At 44.6% G+C, this 18,018-nt stretch overlaps 1 protein-coding gene across 12 annotated transcripts in view; it reads right to left on the bottom strand.

The window, feature by feature from the left end:
- Nucleotides 1-16,222, bottom strand: part of CXXC4 (CXXC finger protein 4) — a 260,319-nt gene extending 244,097 nt beyond the window's left edge. For 9 of the 12 annotated variants that reach the window (XR_011019360.1, XR_011019361.1, XM_068231479.1 and 6 more), the window contains exons 1-3: nt 16,118-16,222; nt 14,934-15,223; nt 9,641-9,672 (exon numbers count right to left, since the gene is read on the bottom strand). The gene's annotated coding sequence lies outside the window, so the exon portion shown is untranslated. Of the gene's footprint in view, nt 1-9,420; nt 9,484-9,640; nt 9,673-14,933; nt 15,224-16,117 lie in introns of those variants that run through there. The other 3 variants (XM_068231431.1, XM_068231442.1, XM_068231469.1) reach the window with 3 other exon arrangements.
- Nucleotides 16,223-18,018: the final 1,796 nt, after the last annotated feature.

Here is an 18,018-nt window from a genome sequence, read left to right as displayed (position 1 = left end):
TCAAGACATCTAAACTTCTGTAAGCAGATACAAAGGCTCGAAGTTCCTGATTTGCACAGTCTTACCCACAGTGGCGTAGCTAAGGAGCTGTGGGCCCCGATGCAAGTTTTACAATGGGGCCCCCCAAGCACTCTATACATAGCAATTGATACGGCGCACCAAAACCTGCCAATGGTAACTACAGTGTCTGAGGTGCAAGAAGGGGATGGGGAACAGTTTGTTAATAATTACCACTATTCAAAGTACCTATAGAAGTGATTATTATGAGCATAGGACCAATAGAGAGCTAATACAGTAGTTGAGGGAGGGCCCTTCGGGGCCCCTCTGGCCCAAGGGCCCCGATGCGGTGGCTACCTCTGCAACCCCTATTGCTACGCCCCTGCTTACCCATTGTTATGTATCTTACCTGGGCTAATCCACTGTCTCTTATTCTGTGAGGTAAAGTTCACACTTATCAAACATTGCAATTTTGCAAAAATGCATTCGTGGACACATACAATGAAAGTCAATAGAGATTCAGATTCTTTTTCAAAATTGCAAATTTGGATTTTGCGTTTTCACATGTATGAAAAAACCATACATCTTGCACCATAATGAACGCGAATAGTGTCTGGAAAATTTGTATGCGAGAAAACTTTGCAGTTTTCCTGGTTTTCACAGTCTCAAGTGCACAAGAGAAAACAAAGGTTCCGGGCACCAATGGATTGCAGTCACCCTTTAATCAGTTCCAGACACCTTCCAAACATATACATCAATCTTAGGCCTAACTTTTCACAGTCTCTCCTACTGTCGTGGATCTTAGCTGTTCCTTTGGGGAGTTCTAAGTCCAGTCGGCCATCTATGAGCACCATTCTAGTGCAATTTAAATGTACCTGAATGGCAGGTGTTACCTGGCAGCAGGGAAGCATGACAGGTTGTGTCTGAGCATGGCTGCGCTCAGATGTGGCTCCCTGTGCCGAGGGCTTACAAGTTGAATCTAAACACTAGGGGCCAGAATGTTAACAGCTAGCTTCAGTGATTACAGACTCGGTTCCCATTTGCGACTGATCTGTTCGGCTCAGAGCAAACAGTTCTGAGGCCACTCCGCTCTGTCTTACTGTCGCTTCCATGGGTGGATGCGTAGCGATGGGTAATGCATCAGCTCATCCATAAAAATGCATTGCAGCAAATGGATCCCTTTTTTTATTTAGTGGAAGCGGATCCTATTTTTAATATTATAATTTACTTCCTGTGCTTAGTGGAGCTTGCAAAAACATACACAATGGTTAGCAAGTAGGAACCAAGCCTAATAGTTAAAAAAACGTAACCTCTCACAGCAGAAAAACCCATAGGTGCACAATGACCTGCCAAGGGGATTATTATTTATTAAATTTATATAGCGCCAACAAATTACACAGAGCTGTACAATAAATAAGGTTACAGACAATGATAACGGGGGTGACCAACAACACAATACAGGCTATAAGATACACAATGCCAGATCATACAATAGAGTAGTAGTGCCAATAATACAAGTTCTCATAATTCTGTGCATAGAGTGCACAATCAAGTATAATACACAAGGAGAGAGGGCCTTGCCACAGGTTTACAATCTAGAGGGAGGGGTGGTGCCGCAAAAGGAGGGTGGCTGCATCAAGAGGTTCTTGTCAGAGAGAGTTAGGGCAGCTGTGAGGTGGGGTAGGCTTTCTTGAAGAAGTGAGTTTTGAGGGCTTCTTTGATGGTGTTAAAGGAGGGGGCAAGCCTGATATGTTGTGGGAGAGAGTTCCACAGGATGGGAGCAGCTCTAGTCAAGTACTGTAGTTGCGCATGGAAGTTAGGAGATTGATAGAGGAGTGAAATGGGCGGCCAGGAGTGGATCTGCTGATAAGATCAGAGATGTAGTTCAGGCAGGACTTGTGTATAGCTTTGTACGCCAAACATAGGATCTTGATGCCAGTTAACCTAAAAATAAGATCACCTGGGGGGAAACCATATAAACACTCAGAACATAAAAGTTCCATGCAGATAGTACCCTGGATGAGATTTAAATCTGGGACTTTGGTGCCTCACCACTCATCTGTAATAAAGCTCAAAATATATACCGTATTTTTTGGAATTTAAGATGCTCCGGAATATAAGACGCATCTAGGTTTACAGGGCAAAAACCAGGGGAAAAATTACTAAACCTTCTACGTCCATGTTCTAGGAGCATCTTGTAGATGTTCTTCCCCAATCATTGTCCTCCTGTTCTTCTCTGGTCCCCCTGTATGTCCTCCTTGCCCCTGTGTGTCCCCTTCTATTCTTTGTGTGGTACTCTGTTCCCCTTTGTGTCCCCTCCTGTTCCCCTGTGTATTCCTGTGTCCGCTTGGGCCCCCCTGTGTATCCCCTCTCGTTCACCTGTGAATGCCTCTGTCTCCCCTCTTGACTTCCTGTGTGGGCCTCTATCAGCCCCCCCCCCCCCCCCCCCCGCATGTCCCCTGTGTAAAATCATGTAGTGGCAGCGTTGCTCACCTCATCAGAGATTCCAGCAGTGAGCACAAACCTCTCCTCTCCCGCGTGGCTCCCTCTGGTGACGGATTCTGCTGATGGCATCATCAGCAGAAGGCATCACTAGGGGAACCGTGCCGGAGATGAGAGGTCTGCACTCGTCGCTGGTGAGGTTAGCTACACTGCCGCTAATTGATTTTCCACACGGGAAGCAGAGGAGACATGCGAGGGGGCCGGGTAACCACACAGGGGGACAAGGCAGGGAGTCCCTGACATCGCAGCAGGTCAGTGGTTCATATTGTCGGGGGATCGTAAGTCGGGGACTCCTTGTCTTTAAAAACATAAGACGCAGGGTCTTTTTCTCCTAATTTTTTGGGCAGAAAAAGTGCATCTTACATTCAGAAAAATACAGTAACTACAATTAACTTTTTTGCTTCACAACTAGAGCTTTTCTTCTTTTTTGTGCCATGATTCCTTTTAGTAGATTGAACATATAAGATTGGGGTACCTCAGGTGACCCTATGAAATATTTCTGCAAACAGAAAAATGGTAGAAAATGGTAGTCTAGAGGATTTGATAACTGCCTTTAACTCAAAATATTAAATGTTATAAATATAATAACATACTTGTGGCTATATGTGTGTCTATGATTGGTGAACAATTTCCAGGTTTCCCTAATAAAAAAAAAACATTATACACAACTCTGATACCTCTGTGGACCCTTTTGTATAAATGCTAATTAATTGTCACCCACTACAGCCGAGAAGTCTGTTGTCTTCTATGGAGAAAGAAGGTGACAAGTGAACTGCAGCTGGTAGACAGAAGAACAAAGAAAGACATGGCACTTCTTTGTCGTTTAGTGATATGTCATGAATGATGGATGATAGATTTTCTCCTAAGATAATCATGAATTATTGTATTTAACACCATAGCTTAACCCTAACCTCCTCCCCAATACTAATCTTTGTAGACCTTTGTAACCCTCAGTTAAAGTGGTGTAGCTACAGACCTCTGGGACCCAATGCAAAATTTGGACCTGCCTCCCCCCCACTACATTAAATAATGTGCTCCCTCCCACAACGGCTCTCAGAGCCGCGCACCAAAATCAGCTGATCCGCTAGTATAGTAGCCAGATGTAACCCCCCCAGCAGGGCCGGTTCAAGTAACAATGGGGCCCTAGGGCAAGTTTAGCCTGGGGGCCCCCCAACAGACACCACCCTGACCAAAAAGCGTCATAAGAGGCCCTTTGTTGCAGCCAAATTTCCCTCCTGGGCCCCTGAGCTGGCTGCTTTCCCTCCCCCAATCATCCCCCAACTTAACAGACTCTGCAGTGTCCCTTGGGAGCAACAGTTCAGATGGGGAGGGACAACTTGGGGGCCCCTACAGGCTCTGGGGCAACTGCCTATTTTTCCTATGGTAGCTCCCGCCCTGCCCCCCAGTATGGTAGCCAGATGGGCCCCTTCACCAGTATGATAGCTAGCTGTACCCCACTGCCTTACCCCCCCCCCATGATGCCTCCAGTATTGTTAGCCAGGTATAGGTGCCCCTAGTTTAGGTAGATGGGTAAAAGTCCCCCCAGTATAGGTAGCCAGCTATAGGTGCCCCCAGTATAGGTAGCCAGCTATAGGTGCCCCCAGTGTTGGTAGCCAGGTGGAGGGAGGGTCACAGCGGCGGGCGCATAGAGCTGCTGAGCATGGAAATCAGATATTCCCGTTGCTGAGGGATCCAGCGCCCTCTAGTGTTACTATGAGATGGAATACAGGCTCAGGAAGTAAGTAGTACATGTGGCGCTGAATCCCCCGGCAATGTGAGTATCCGATTAAAATGCTCAGCTGCTTTATGCACATCCCCCACCCGCTGTTCCCCCTTCTGTGACCGTGACCCATACGCCAGTGTTCAGTTAAAGGAAAACTGTAGTGAGTAGAATATCAACACTGCAATGTTTATTTCCTTTTAAGCAATACCAGTTGCCTGGCAGCCCTGCTGATCTATTTGGCTGCTGTAGTGTCTGGATCACACCAGAAACAAGCATGCAGATGATCTTGTCAGATCTAACAATAATGTCACACCTGATCTGCTGCATGCTTGTTCAGGGTCTATGGCTAAAAGCCATAGAGGCAGAGGGTCAGCAGGCTTGCCAGGCAATTGGTATTGCTTAAATGGAAATAATTATGGCAGCCTCCATATCCCTCTCATTACAGTTGTCCTTTAAGGCAAAGACACTGCGATCTGATCGCAGTTTACAAGTACGATTTTCCATGCATTGTGGCAGGATGTTTTATGTGATCGTCACTTATCCATGGTGTGATTTCCTGAAGATATGGGGAGGGGCTTCATACAGCAAAGGAAAATTGCAAGAGAATCGCATAGTACCATGCTTGCTATGTGATTTTAGTGGGCTCTCATAGACTTGAACGCAAAGAACACCCAAGGCGAAAATAAACGAATGAAATAAACAATTTGAAGCCTCAGCTCCCTGTTCAGTTCTTTCTGTAATCTATTTCCTTTCTGTCTGTGCCTAGATTAGACCTGATGTGTAGATAACAGATATGTTGGTAAAGTCTGGTACAGGCATAAAGTTACGTACACACTCAAAGTTGGGTTGTGGTAATTGGCAGATGAATAATCGTTCCATGATTGATCTTTCAAAATATACACAGCAATCTGAGGTGAACGACTGTGCACGATATGCTACACAAACAGATTGTTAAACGATGCAGAACTTGGGACAAGCACAGTAGACTTGGCTGACACATCGTTTAATAATCGTTCATAGTTCTGTACACACTGCTGTCTAAGAACGATTATCTGTATATTTTACTCATTGTTTGATTCTTTATAGACTGCCCGATATCTGATTGATGCGTCGTTCATTTCAGGCAATTTTTTCACCCGTTTTTATGAGCCTTTAGAGTGTCAGAATCCTGAATAATCTTTTTGGCTGTATGGTGTTTGTTCAGACTTTAAAGAGACACTGTAACAATAAAAACGTCCCCTGGAAGGTACTCACCTCGGGAGGGGGAAGCCTCCGGATCCTAATGAAGCTTCCCCCGTCCTCCTCTGTCCCACGGGGGTATCGCTGCAGCACTCCGAACAGCAGCTCGACAGCCTGTTCAATGTTTGCCTTTCCAGGCTCCAGCGGGGGCGCTGTTGCGGCTCTTCTGGCGAAGATAGGCGGAAATAGTCAATCTCCGTCGGGTCCGCTCTACTGCGCAGGCGCAGGAGACTTGCGCCTGCGCAGTAGAGTGGCCCGACGGAGATCGGCTATTTCCGCCTATCTCCGTGGTAAGGAGTGGTGCCTGCGCTGGGGCCAAAAGGTAAATATTTACATCACCGCCGCTCCAGGAGGAATTTCGCCGCCACCGTGGGACCGAGGAGGACGGGGGAAGCCTGAGGTGTGTACCCCCCAGGGGAGGTTTTTCGTTACAGATCAGCATTTTTAACTTCCTGGACAGCAGGGCCCACGGAAATTGTTGCAATTAGTAATTATTGCTCAGTAGCAGCAAGCAAACAAAAGTTCTCATTAGCTGTGTGTGTGTGTGTGTGGGGGGGGGGGGGTGCATGACACTGTGCATCAAACAATTAGAGAAACCTGTAGGGAAAAACCCTGGGGGGTACATACTTCGGTAGGGAGAAGCCTCTGGATCCCAGTGAGGTTTACGCCATCCTCCAGACCGGGCAAGTGTCACGTTTTTGCCGTGACACTAACAATTTGCAGCCTCTATCACAGGCACTGGTCAAATGTCCCGACCTCTTCACAGAGCAGGAGAGTTAACTGTTTCCCTGCCCAGAGTCCTTACAGAGAACACTCCAATGCATGCATCACATCACACTGCAGCTTTGCCTCACACTGAACTTCATCAGCAGCATAACATAAAACTATAGGCTCAGCCAGGAATGTCTTTGAAGTTGAGAGACAGTGAGACAGGATTTCTACCCTGGCTATCTGGTTACAGAGCATCTGAATAGTGAGGTGGATATCTTATCTTTCAATATGCTTGTGAAGTGCTAGAAATTCTGTATGTATCAATCACATTGGTTGCATTCCTCTGTGCTATTGCTCTTATTAATAACCCATATTGTGATTCAAGATCTTACAAGACAAGAATTAGGGTTAGTTGTGTGATTTTATGCATTTACAGTCTTGAGACTAGAGTTATGCATTTGAAGGCACTGTGTTAACATTTCTGATATGTGAAGTTTTTTGCCAGAAATAAAGAATTTATTATTTTGCACATTTCAGTCTTTATTTTCTTATTTAATATATTCATAACTCTTCATGTAGAGCTGTTTACTCTAATTTATATCCTTTCATACATATGTGTGCTGTAATTATTCTTTAAATAGCTTGCCTACCATCGCTCCGTGCGCCAATCTGCATAGGATGGAGGGGGAAATTGTATAGGGAGGGGCGTGGCTTTAAAAATTGAGGCATGGTTAAAGGTGTGTCAGGGGCGTGTCTTAGTGTCCCTTTTTCCTGGCTCCAAAAGTTGGGAGGTATGATCCTCCTCAGCCAGCTTATTCTTGCACTGGCTCACCTGCAGCAACACTGACAACAGTATTTACAATCGGCAGCTTTCCGCTCAAGCTCTGGCGGAAATAGCTGAGCCTGATTGGGTTCACTCTACTACACATGTGTGAATTGTCTGTGCCTGCGCATTACAGCGGACCCTACCGGGCTCGGGTATATTTCCGTCAGAGCACATCGAAAAACGTCTAGTGTACCTGTGCGCACCGCTGACAAGACCCTGTTTGCCGGATCTTCAGGGGTCCAAGCACTTGATCTCCTCAGTTGAGGATGATGGAGGAAGCCTCTTTAGGGTCCAGAGGCTTCCCCCTCCCAAAGTAAGTACCACCTAGGGGCACTTTTTTTCCCCTCAGGTACATGCTAAGGGCAGTGAGAAGGGGAGGGAGGTTAATTTCCCCTTCCTCCTGGGACATGGCAGCTCCTACAGCTATTTGAAACCAGGAGAAACTGCAATATGGAGCACTTGGGCTGCCGAACAATGCCAAAGCCTCCTGCAACGGCAGAGAGCAGCACTCTGTGAGTCATCGGCTGGGGACTGCTAATGGGAAAGCCAGTGCTGGAATGAAGGGACCGTAAGAGTAACGGAATAGGCTCTATAGGACCCAGAGCCTTCCCTCTCTTAAAGGAATACTGTAGGGGTCGGGGGAAAATGAGTTGAACTTACCCAGGGCTTTTAATGGTCCTCCGCAGACATCCTGTGCCCGTGCAGCCACTCACCAATGCTCTGGCCCCGCCTTTGGTTCACTTCTGGAATTTCAGAATTTAAAGTCTAAAAAACCCTTCCGCCTGCATTGCCGTGTCCTCACTCCCGCTGACGTCACCAGGAGCGTACTGGGCAGTCACAGACCATACTAGGCCTATGCAGTACGCTCCTGGTGACGTCAGCGGGTGCGAAGACATGGCAATGCAGGCGCAGTGGTTTTCAGACTTTAACCTCCTTGCCGGTTATCCCGAACTCAGTCCGGGGAAACCTGCGCAGGAGGATTTCTCAGGCCCCGCTGGGCCGATTTGCATATTTTTTTTTGTTACAAGCAGCTAGCACTTCGCTAGCTGCTTGTAACATCCGATCGCAGCCGATCCGCCGCTATCCGCAACGTCGCGCCCCCCCCCTCCAGACCCCTTGCGCAGCCTGGCCAATCAGGGCCAGGCAGCGCTGAGGGGTGGCCCGGGATTCCCTATGACGTCACGGTGTCGGTGACGTCATCCCGCCCCGTCGCCATGGCGACCGGGAAGCCCAGCAGGAAATCCCGTTCTGAATGGGATTTCATGCTTACTCCGATCGCCGGAAGCGATTTAAATTTTTTTTTTTTTTTAAAAAGCGCTGCGCTGCCTCCTTGCCGGGGGAATTAGACCGGCAAGGAGTCTGAAATTCAAGAAGTGAACTGGAGGCGGGGCCGGAGCATCGGTGAGTGACTACACGGGCACAGAGTGTCTGCGGGGGACCATTAGAAGCCCCTATAGTACTCCTTTAAGGTATCTGTTTTGTTTTTGCTTTTTTTAATTGGCTTCAGCCTTACTTTCAGGGTGCCACAATCATAATGGATTACAATTGCATTATAAATTAGCAGGCAATTTAGCATTTATTCAGCTTACCTATGTTATAAGAACATTTATTCCAATGAAATACTACAGCAAGCTATTTATAAAGCTGGCACATCACCACTATTAGTCTGCAAAAATAACTTTTACTACAATTGAAACAAAACAATCTATTCCTGTTGCATTGGCATAGCTGATATCTCTACTTTTATGGTCATTTTACATCACGTTGGCTAAAATATTTAGCTGTCCTTCCTCCACAGGCTTTACTACTACTTTCCACTGCTTTACCACTTTCCTGTCTCTATAGACTTTGCAGTAGGAGAAATGTTGCTTTCCTAGTATAGCATTATAATAAATCTACAGTAGCGTAGCAATAGGGGATGCAGAGGTAGCGACCGCACCAAGGCCCCTGGAACACCTCCTTTCCCTGCTTTGTTAGCTCTTTATTGGTGTTAAGCTAGTAATGATCACCTCTATTGTGCTTTGATTTCCTGGAACCATTAATAGACTGTTCTCCTCCCCTCCAGTTTACACCTCTCTGACACTGCAGCTCTCCTTGTAGGTTCTGGTGCTCCATATCAGTTGTTAGGTATAGAATGCTTTAGGGTGGCCAGTGTAAAACTCGCACTAGGGTTCCTAAGTTACTCTACTGTATATCTACCTTGTACAGTTCTACTTTTTGCAAGCAGTATAGGGTGAATTGAGAAGTGAATAAAACTCTGCATCCTTTGTGAGGCTTCTATGCACTGAAAAGAAAAAACCGCTTGCTGTGACTGAGCACACGGTGTAATGGTAAATATCAGGCAGGACTTGCCTCTGTTCTTTCTAGACAGAACTGGATCAGTCTATCCTGTGACAGACATACGTACTCTCAGTGCACTGACCTGAAGCAGAAAATTAGTCACCCAGGAAACATAATAGCAATAATCTGACCGTGGCAAAGATGGGTCAGCTAATGCACATTCCAATTTGAGGACACATGGCAGACTTTCCCTTCAAAACATCCTTCCCAAACAGCTTCCAGTTTCTGCTGCCAGTTAGGAGTAAGGTTACTGTGCTAAATTACGTTTTAGCATTACATTGGTTTCATTATTCCCTACATACTTTTGCTGTCTTGCTGCTGTGTACCTCTGCACCTAAAAGGGTCAAAAGAAATTGATCATGTTAGTGATGATGAGTCCTATAAATCCTCGGTTCTCAACATGTGATACGCGTAGCCGTGGGGCTACTTGTGGTGTGTTAAGGGGATACTTGAACTTGTCACACTTGGTCGACTATTGCAGTGAGCTTGGGGAGTAAAACGTGATGAATCATGTAGTAATAAGCTGGAATAAGTAGATTTAGTTAATTAAAAGCATACGTGGATGTTTGCATAGCATTTACACCCAGATATTGAGGACTACAAAAAAAATTCTAAATATATATGTGTCAAGGGGTACTGACGACAATGTTCATCACAGGGGGACTCAATAAACACCACCTTTCATAAAGGGGTACATGCTGTAAAAATGTTGAGAAATACTGGTATAAATTAACCCAAATGTAAGTTAAAACGGACCTGAACTCAGAACTCCCCCCTCACTCTAAAAGATAAGCAACAGCATAATAACTTTTAAAGAAAAACGTTTCTTGTTACATATTACAGAATTTGTGCAATAAAACTGCAGTGTGTCTACTACCTGTTTTCATGCAAGCAGACAAAGGGTTAACATCCTGTGTTCATATATTAGCTGTGTCTGCCGAGGACTGCCGAATTTCTGTACTGACACAGCTGAGAGATCAGATTACACTTGTGATTACTAACAGATGAGGGGGGATTAAGCTGAATTCCAGGAGAAAGAAAATATATAAACTAACTCTTCCTATGCCATGAGCAAAACAGTAAGGGCCTGTTCCCATTTGGGTAGATGCAAAACAGGCGGGGTAATCAGCTTACAGTCATCGGCTCTGTCTGCTCCACCATCTACCCTTCTGATTTGATTGTGATCGCCACAGTTTCAGTTTCGCCACTAATGACTGCTCCGCTCGATCCCTCGTACACAGCCCAGGGGTCGGCAGGAATATGGGTTCTCCATATGAGAAATAGACAATGCTCCCTAGCAACAGGTAGAATTTTCATTGGCCCACCATGAATGAGAAATCTCCTGTTGCTAAGGATTCCCATTGGTCTTTTGCAACCCTATAGGGGTTCCGATGCTTCTGCCCAGCACCAATCTGTGTCTTGGGACCAAGTGGAGGAGTCTGCAGCATTGGAACTGGGAAGGCACATATTTGCTTAACAATAGTGATCGAAGTGGGTGAAACAGACCAGCCACCACTGTCTGTTCTCCTAGGCTTTCCTTTCATACTTCTCCCCATTCCAAAAAAAAACATAACATAACATAAGGATCTGCTTCCTGCAATGAGCATAGCATTAAAAAAAAGTCCAAAATGGGTAATTTTTTTGTAGGAACTGGCCCTTAAAGTAGTGCTGTCTTGAATACTGTAAATACCTTTTCTTCCTTAAAGTCTACAGGAAGTTTTAAACAAAGACTGGCCCCACCAGTAATGTGCCTGCACTCACAGCCTCTCTCAAATGTTTCTTCTCCTTCCATAGTATAGTGGAAGGGTCTGGCCAAACAAAACCTCTGATCAGTTGTCCAGAGCTAGAACCACCTTCTTCTTGTTGGCAGTCGGGTTTACCTGAAGCTTGCCAATGAAGAAGAAGAAACCCTTTAGGGCAAATGTTAGTAGAAACACACTACTGAATGGGGTCATTCTCAGTTTAAGACTGAACTTCATTTCAGGTCTATTTCAAAAACAAATTGAAGCCATGGGACCACCACTGTCCTCCTTCACTAGGCCTCTCTCGACAATGGAGGTAAGTCACTGCAGTCCTGATTAATGACTTGAAGCTTATCACCACTTCGTAGTGCCTCAAGAGAAGGGGGTGTGTCCCACAGTACCAAAATGTGCTAGACCGTATCTGGCAGGCCAGGGACAGATGAAGAAAACATGGTGGGTATATAACCCAAGTTACTTTTTTAGAAATGTAGTACTAGCTTGGTTAACAGGACTGCTACAAACTGGTTTACATTTTATAAGCATTCAACATTCATTTATAAGCTGTCTGTTACATGGTTTACTATTTGTATTGGTTATAGTTGCACCTTAAAGTGGGTATATATCTTCAGAAAAGAACTGCCAGAGACAGTAAGGCTACATACACACATTAAATGACTTATCCACAGAGATCGGGATATGAGCTCTTGAGCGCCCATTCAGTGCCAACTCCTGTACAAATGTGTCACTAGCCTAGAGGCTAGCAAAGCATTAGTTGCAATGGAGTAGGGAGGCGGGGTGGCATATGACGCATTGGCTTCCGGGGGATGAGTGAAAGAACAATGTGCTTGGGGGTTGCTTGTATCTTGCTATAGGTTTTGCATGTCGGATCTTCAGGTGACGTCCGGGGGCTTTCATACACGCGTTGGATTCTCTCATGAGGCTGTATCAGCCGCCCTGGCCTAGTTTAATGCAGCGTGTGTATGCATCTTAAGGCGGCATTTGAGCACCTGTTCCTAAATCACCACTCCTCGGGCCTTTTACTTGTCAAGGTGGTTGTTCTGGGGCCCCTTTCTGTCCTTTGCATGGACCCTGTAATGAACTGCAATTTGAGCACACAGTCATTTTGGAAGTTCTTAGCTGGCTGCAAATGAAAATGGTCAAATAACTTTTAGTAGCACTAAATTATATGCATGCACCACTGACATGTTCACAGCAAGAGCGTTTTGTCACAGGCCTGGGCAATAAGGAAGGATTATATAGTCAGGACTTAAGACAATTTCTTAGTAGGATAGGTTTTGTTTCTTAGTAGGTTAGTATTACATGCGCCAAAATTTATCTCATCATGCCACATGAAACTTCGGGTAACTTCGTACACAAAATAGATTAAACTCAGCTTGGGCGACCTCTAAAGACTACCTCCAGCGAGAATCTAGTGTGACGCTCCCCGATGCGTCAGCAAGAGATCTGGCCTGCCTGATTATTTTTGCCGAACTCTACACAAAACTATTGTTCTCCCTCCATTGTACGTCACTCAATGTCCCTTTGCCCAACTCCATAGTAACAAAACATGTAGCAATGCATCAGCGTCATGCCCCGAACTGTCATCCATAGAGTCAATTCCCAATCCCTGATGGACAGCAGTGATTGCATGTGTGTACCTAGCTCTATCCACAGATTTAGGCCAGGCATACTTTACATGAGACGACTAGTCATTTTTTATTTTATTTCATTAATTAGCCACTTACGGTAACTTTCTCATATGTATATATATATATATATATATATATATATATATATATATATATAGTTTTTTTCTGCTGACAGATTAAGAAAATATTAAAAAGTATATGAGACCAAGCTGTAGAGTAGTTTTCTATATCATTTTTTCTGGGAGAATACGCATTTATGGAAGAAAAAAAATCCTTTTGTGAGTGTCTCTGACCTGACATACCAGAGATTTTTAATGACCTTGCAGCGCAAATATCTTGTACAGTTGAGAAATGCCACAGTTTAATTGTGTCATGTAAACTTCACTAGATTAATCATCTCCATAGAGTTTAATGGGCCAGGTGCTTAATCGTGCCTTCAGGAGATTTTTGGTAATTTTTCTCCTCTTTTGCTTTTGTGCGATTAATCTCATGAGATTAATCAAGCAATGCTCACATCCAGCCATTTGATGTTGACTGTGCTGAGATTAAAACTCACCCATGTAGCTGAAACCTTCTTGTCACAGACAGAGTTTGAAGTTACTCCTACTCAGATTTTTTTAAGTGTGTAACTAGAAAGGGCCCCATGGTCACATTTTGACTAGGACAAAAAAAAACACATAAAAAAATCTCTGCAGTACCAATTTCACTTCAATGTTACAAAGACTGAACTATAACAAGTGTACAATTGCATAAAAGACTTCAATTGAGATATTATTGCACTATGTTACTTAGGGCCTGTTTCCACACAGTGACATCATGCACATTTCGCTACTCAATGTCAGCACAGCTGTGTTGTAAGATGCATCTGGCTAGAGGTATTCGCATGCATGATTCCAAAAAGAGCGTCTGATTTTTCCTCGCATACAAATCAGACGGCAACTTATTCATTTCAATGATTTATTCGTGTAACAAAATGCAATTTCTGGATAGTAGCAAAAGTTTCAATTCTTGATGGTTACCCGTAACCTTCAAGTCTCTGTGAATGAGAGAGACCAGGAGCCCAATGGTGCAGTATCGTTAGACAAAGTGATGTAAGCACATGTGTATAAGTATTATACTCACAAGGGTGGGTTGCAAAACTTTCAACCAGTGTCTGAGCCTGCGGGAATATAACCGTCCCCACTCGGTGTTTCAGGTCTGTTGGCGCAGATGTTGATCGGTTGCTCTCCTGGATTAGTTGTGAAGACTAAAGGTCCTCCTGACTAAAAAACCCCTATGGGGTATGGACTATGCTAAACAAAACACTGGTGGAGGTGCGCTTGATGATATAATACTACTATATGTTTTATATTTCAGAAGCGTCATTTCTTACCTTCTAAGAAGGACAAAGTTCTACAGGCACTTGTATTGACCTGAGGAAGCGAGCCAAGACCCGTGAAACACGTTGTTTACTGTGTATGAATAATAATAATGAATAATCATTACTTTTTCCATTAAATAATGGTTTGTCCTTCTGAGGAGGTAAGAAATGATGCTACTTAAATATTGGTAGAAAGAATGTGGTCCGCAACAAGTTCTCTCCACAGATACCGTAGTTTATTTAGGACGTATCCTCACAGCAGATAAAAAGTACATAGGCTATGTACTTTTTATCTGCTGTGAGGATACGTCCTAAATAAACTACGGTATCTGTGGAGAGAACTTGTTGCGGACCACATTCTTTCTACCATTATTCCAGTATCCGGGCCTAGCTGCCTTGGGTCCAGCACTGCTCTACACGGTGCAGTTGAGCGGTGTTCCATCCCTTTTCTGTATCTGCTTCTCAAATATACAACATAAAGTAGTATCATATCATCAAGGACTCCTCTACCAGTGTTTTTTTTTTTTTTAGCAAAATGCAAATCTCTACAAATCATTTCCCACACTCAGCACATAAATAGAGTTCATGTGTAACGAGTTTTGCTTAAAGGACACCTGAAGTGAAAGGGATATTGAGGCGGCCATATTTATTTCCTTTTAAACAATACCAGTTGCCTGACGTCCTGCTGATCTCTTTGGCATCAGTTGTGTTGGAATCACACACCTGAAACCAGCATGCAGCTAAGCCAATCAGACTTAAGTCACAAACATCTGATCTGCATGTTTGTTCAGAGACTGAGGCTTAAAGTAAATCTGAAGCCAATATAAAAAAAACAGATACTTACCTAAGGAAAGGGAAGGCTCTGGGTTCTAATGAGCATTACCGTTCCACTCACAGTTCCCGCTTTCCAGCACTGGATCCCCGGTTCAAATCTCCTGCCACGGGAGGCTTTGGAAGTCATCGGGAGCCCAAGTGCTCCCAAAGACGGGAGACACTATACTGCACGCGTGCTTTGGAAGCTCATGTTTCCGAACAGGGCTGTGGAGTCGGAGTCGTGGAGTCAGAGTCGGAGCAATTTTGGGTGGTTGCAGTTGGAGTCGGAAAAAAAATGCACCGACTCCGACTGAATTTAAACTGCAATTAAAATAGAAAATATAATAAAATGTTCTATTTCTCAGATAAAGTCATCATACATAATTTATATATACAGTAATAGCTGTGCTTAGTCCACAAAAATGAAATAAACCATCAAAACTAGTTACTAGTGCTGCTTTAAAGGGACACTTAAGTCAAAAAAAAAAAAAAAGAGTTTTACTCACCTGGGGCTTCCAATAGCCCCCTGCAGCTGTCCGGTGCCCTCGCTGTCTCCCTCCGATCCTCCTGGCCCTGCCAGCAGCCACTTCCTGTTTCGGTGACAGTAGCTGACAGGCTGGGGACGCGAGTGATTCTTCGTGTTCCTGGCCACAATAGCGCCATCTCTGCTGTAGCATATATCATATACCATATAGCAGCATAGAGGGTGCTAATGTGTCTGGGGACGCGAATAATAACTCGCGTCCCCAGCCTGTCAGCTCCTGTCACCAAAACAGGAAGTGGCTGCTGGCGGGGCCAGGAGGATCGGAGGGAGACAGCGAGGGCACTGGACAGCTGCAGGGGGCTATTGGAAGCCCCAGGTGAGTAAAACTCTTTTTTTTTTTTGACTTAAGTGTCCCTTTAATAAAGCTGTTCTCGTATTTTTAAAGTCAGATATACATAGCTGATTGTGACTGTATATATGATGTGTACACAGGAATCTCTTATACAGTATATGTTACAGGCAAAGTACGAAATCAGGCATTCTATAGAATGCCTAGGCATTCTATAGAATGTCTGAAGCGATTAGGCAAAGCACGAAATATCTGTTTCATTACGTACTTTGCCTAGGCATTCTATAGAATGCCTGAAGTCGTTCAGGCAAAGTGTAGAATACCCGATTCTCTATAGAATGCCTGCTTTTTTTCCCACACTTTGACTGTAACAGCTGCATACCTATATCAGTCAGTGAGGCTGGTGATGATGATGGGTGCATGCATGCATGCTGATATTTCACCAGGGAGAGCCCATGAACAGGAAAGAGGAGAGAAAAGCTGGACATGTGCAGGGGAAAAATGGCAGTTGGGGTTTGGCAGTTGAAGGCTAGTGAGGGGGAGGAGTCTGAAAAGCCATGATGCAGCAAAAAACAAAACAAAAATAAGTTTAGAGTCATGATACAATGCTCTACTTGGCAGCAAGAAATAAGCATGTTTTTTTTGTGAGAAAATAGAGGCAGAGACTAAAGAAGAGACCAGCCATTGGTGAGACTGACAAAGCAAAGCAGAGGCACAGACAAGAGCACTACTGAAAAAACTAAAGAGAGCTGCAGACATAACAGGAGAGAGAGAGAGAGAGACCACTCACATCTACAGGCGGGTCGGTTGTACATTCACTGTATATGTTACAGGCCAAGTACAAAATTCAGGCATTCTATAGAATGCCTAGGCAAAGTACGTAACAAAAACAGACATTTTGTACTTTGCCTAAAATGGTCAGGCATTCTATATAATGCCTGAATTTCGTACTTTGCCTGTAACATATATACTAAATAACATCTATGCTGTAAGAATAAAGCCTGCTGTGTAGCTGTGTCACTAATAGAGATGGTCAATGGATGGAAATAATTCTGCATTGATGCTGATTTATGCAAATGTATGCACTCCCTTTGCTCATTAAATCAAATAATTTGATATGTTGTTAAAATTTGGTTTGGTGAATACAAATTAAATGGTACCTGAGACGGATGAAAAGAAAAGTGTTATATATACATGGGGCTTCCTCCAGCCCCCTTCAGGCCAATCAGTCCCTCGCTGTCCTCCTCTACCACCTGGATCTTCTGCTATGAGTCCCGGTACTTCAGCCAGTCAACGCACTCCGGTCACGTGCCGCTCCCACAGCCAGGAACATTCTGCACCTGTGCAATAGTGCTGCGCAGGTGTAGTATGCTCCCGGCGGTGGAGTGTGTGCATGCGCACTACGCCAGACTGGCTCAAGTACCTGGACCCATAGCAGAAGATCCAGGTAGCGGAGGAGGACAGTGAGGGACTGATTAGCCTGAAGGGGGCTGGAGGAAGCCCGAGGTATGTATAAAACTTTAATTTCATCTGTCTCAGGTTTACTTTGTTACACAGTAGTACTATACTCTGCATATGCACTCCCCACAAAGCTGTAGGGAATCCACTGAGAATGTTGTGCACATTGAACACAGGTGTTGTCTGTCACCCATAAACCTGGTTCAGATTGTGCATGAAGAATGTGTAATAGAGGAAGAATCGCCTCATTCTCCTGCAGAGTACCTGCACATCATTTTTACATGCACCCACAGTTACATTGCCTAGGGCCTGATAGATGTTCTTTGTTCCGTTCTGTACCTTTTTGAAGTACTCGTACCAAGGACTAGTTTTAGTCTATGACTAAAGGGAATAAATATGGCAGTCTACATAGCCTTCTCATTTCAGTTGTCTTTTAAAATTCCTAAGTGTTGGCAGTTAAGAGACGAATTTTATGTTACATACTTTCAATCAACAAGATTGTAATATGCAAATTAGAGGAGTCGGAGTCGAGGAGTTGGAGTCTGTGGAATCCTAAACTGAAGAGTCGGAGTCGGTGGATTTTTGTACCGACTCCACAGCCCTGCTTCCAAAGCCTCGGGCACCAACAGAGAGCAGTCACCGATCGGTCGGAGACTGCTAACGGGATCCAGTGCTGGGGGGACGACGGGACCAGGAGAGGAATGGGTATACTTTATAGGTCCCAGAACCTTCCCTTTCTTTAGGTGAGTATCTGTTTTGTTTTATTTTTATTACGCGTCAGACTCCCTTTGGAGTATTAGAAGATCAGCAGGACAGCAGGACATT

Source organism: Hyperolius riggenbachi, chromosome 1 (assembly GCF_040937935.1).
Source record: "Hyperolius riggenbachi isolate aHypRig1 chromosome 1, aHypRig1.pri, whole genome shotgun sequence".
Lineage (NCBI taxonomy): Eukaryota > Metazoa > Chordata > Amphibia > Anura > Hyperoliidae > Hyperolius > Hyperolius riggenbachi.
Note: the sequence above shows the minus strand (reverse complement) of the source record. Positions and strands in the feature narration are given on the sequence as shown.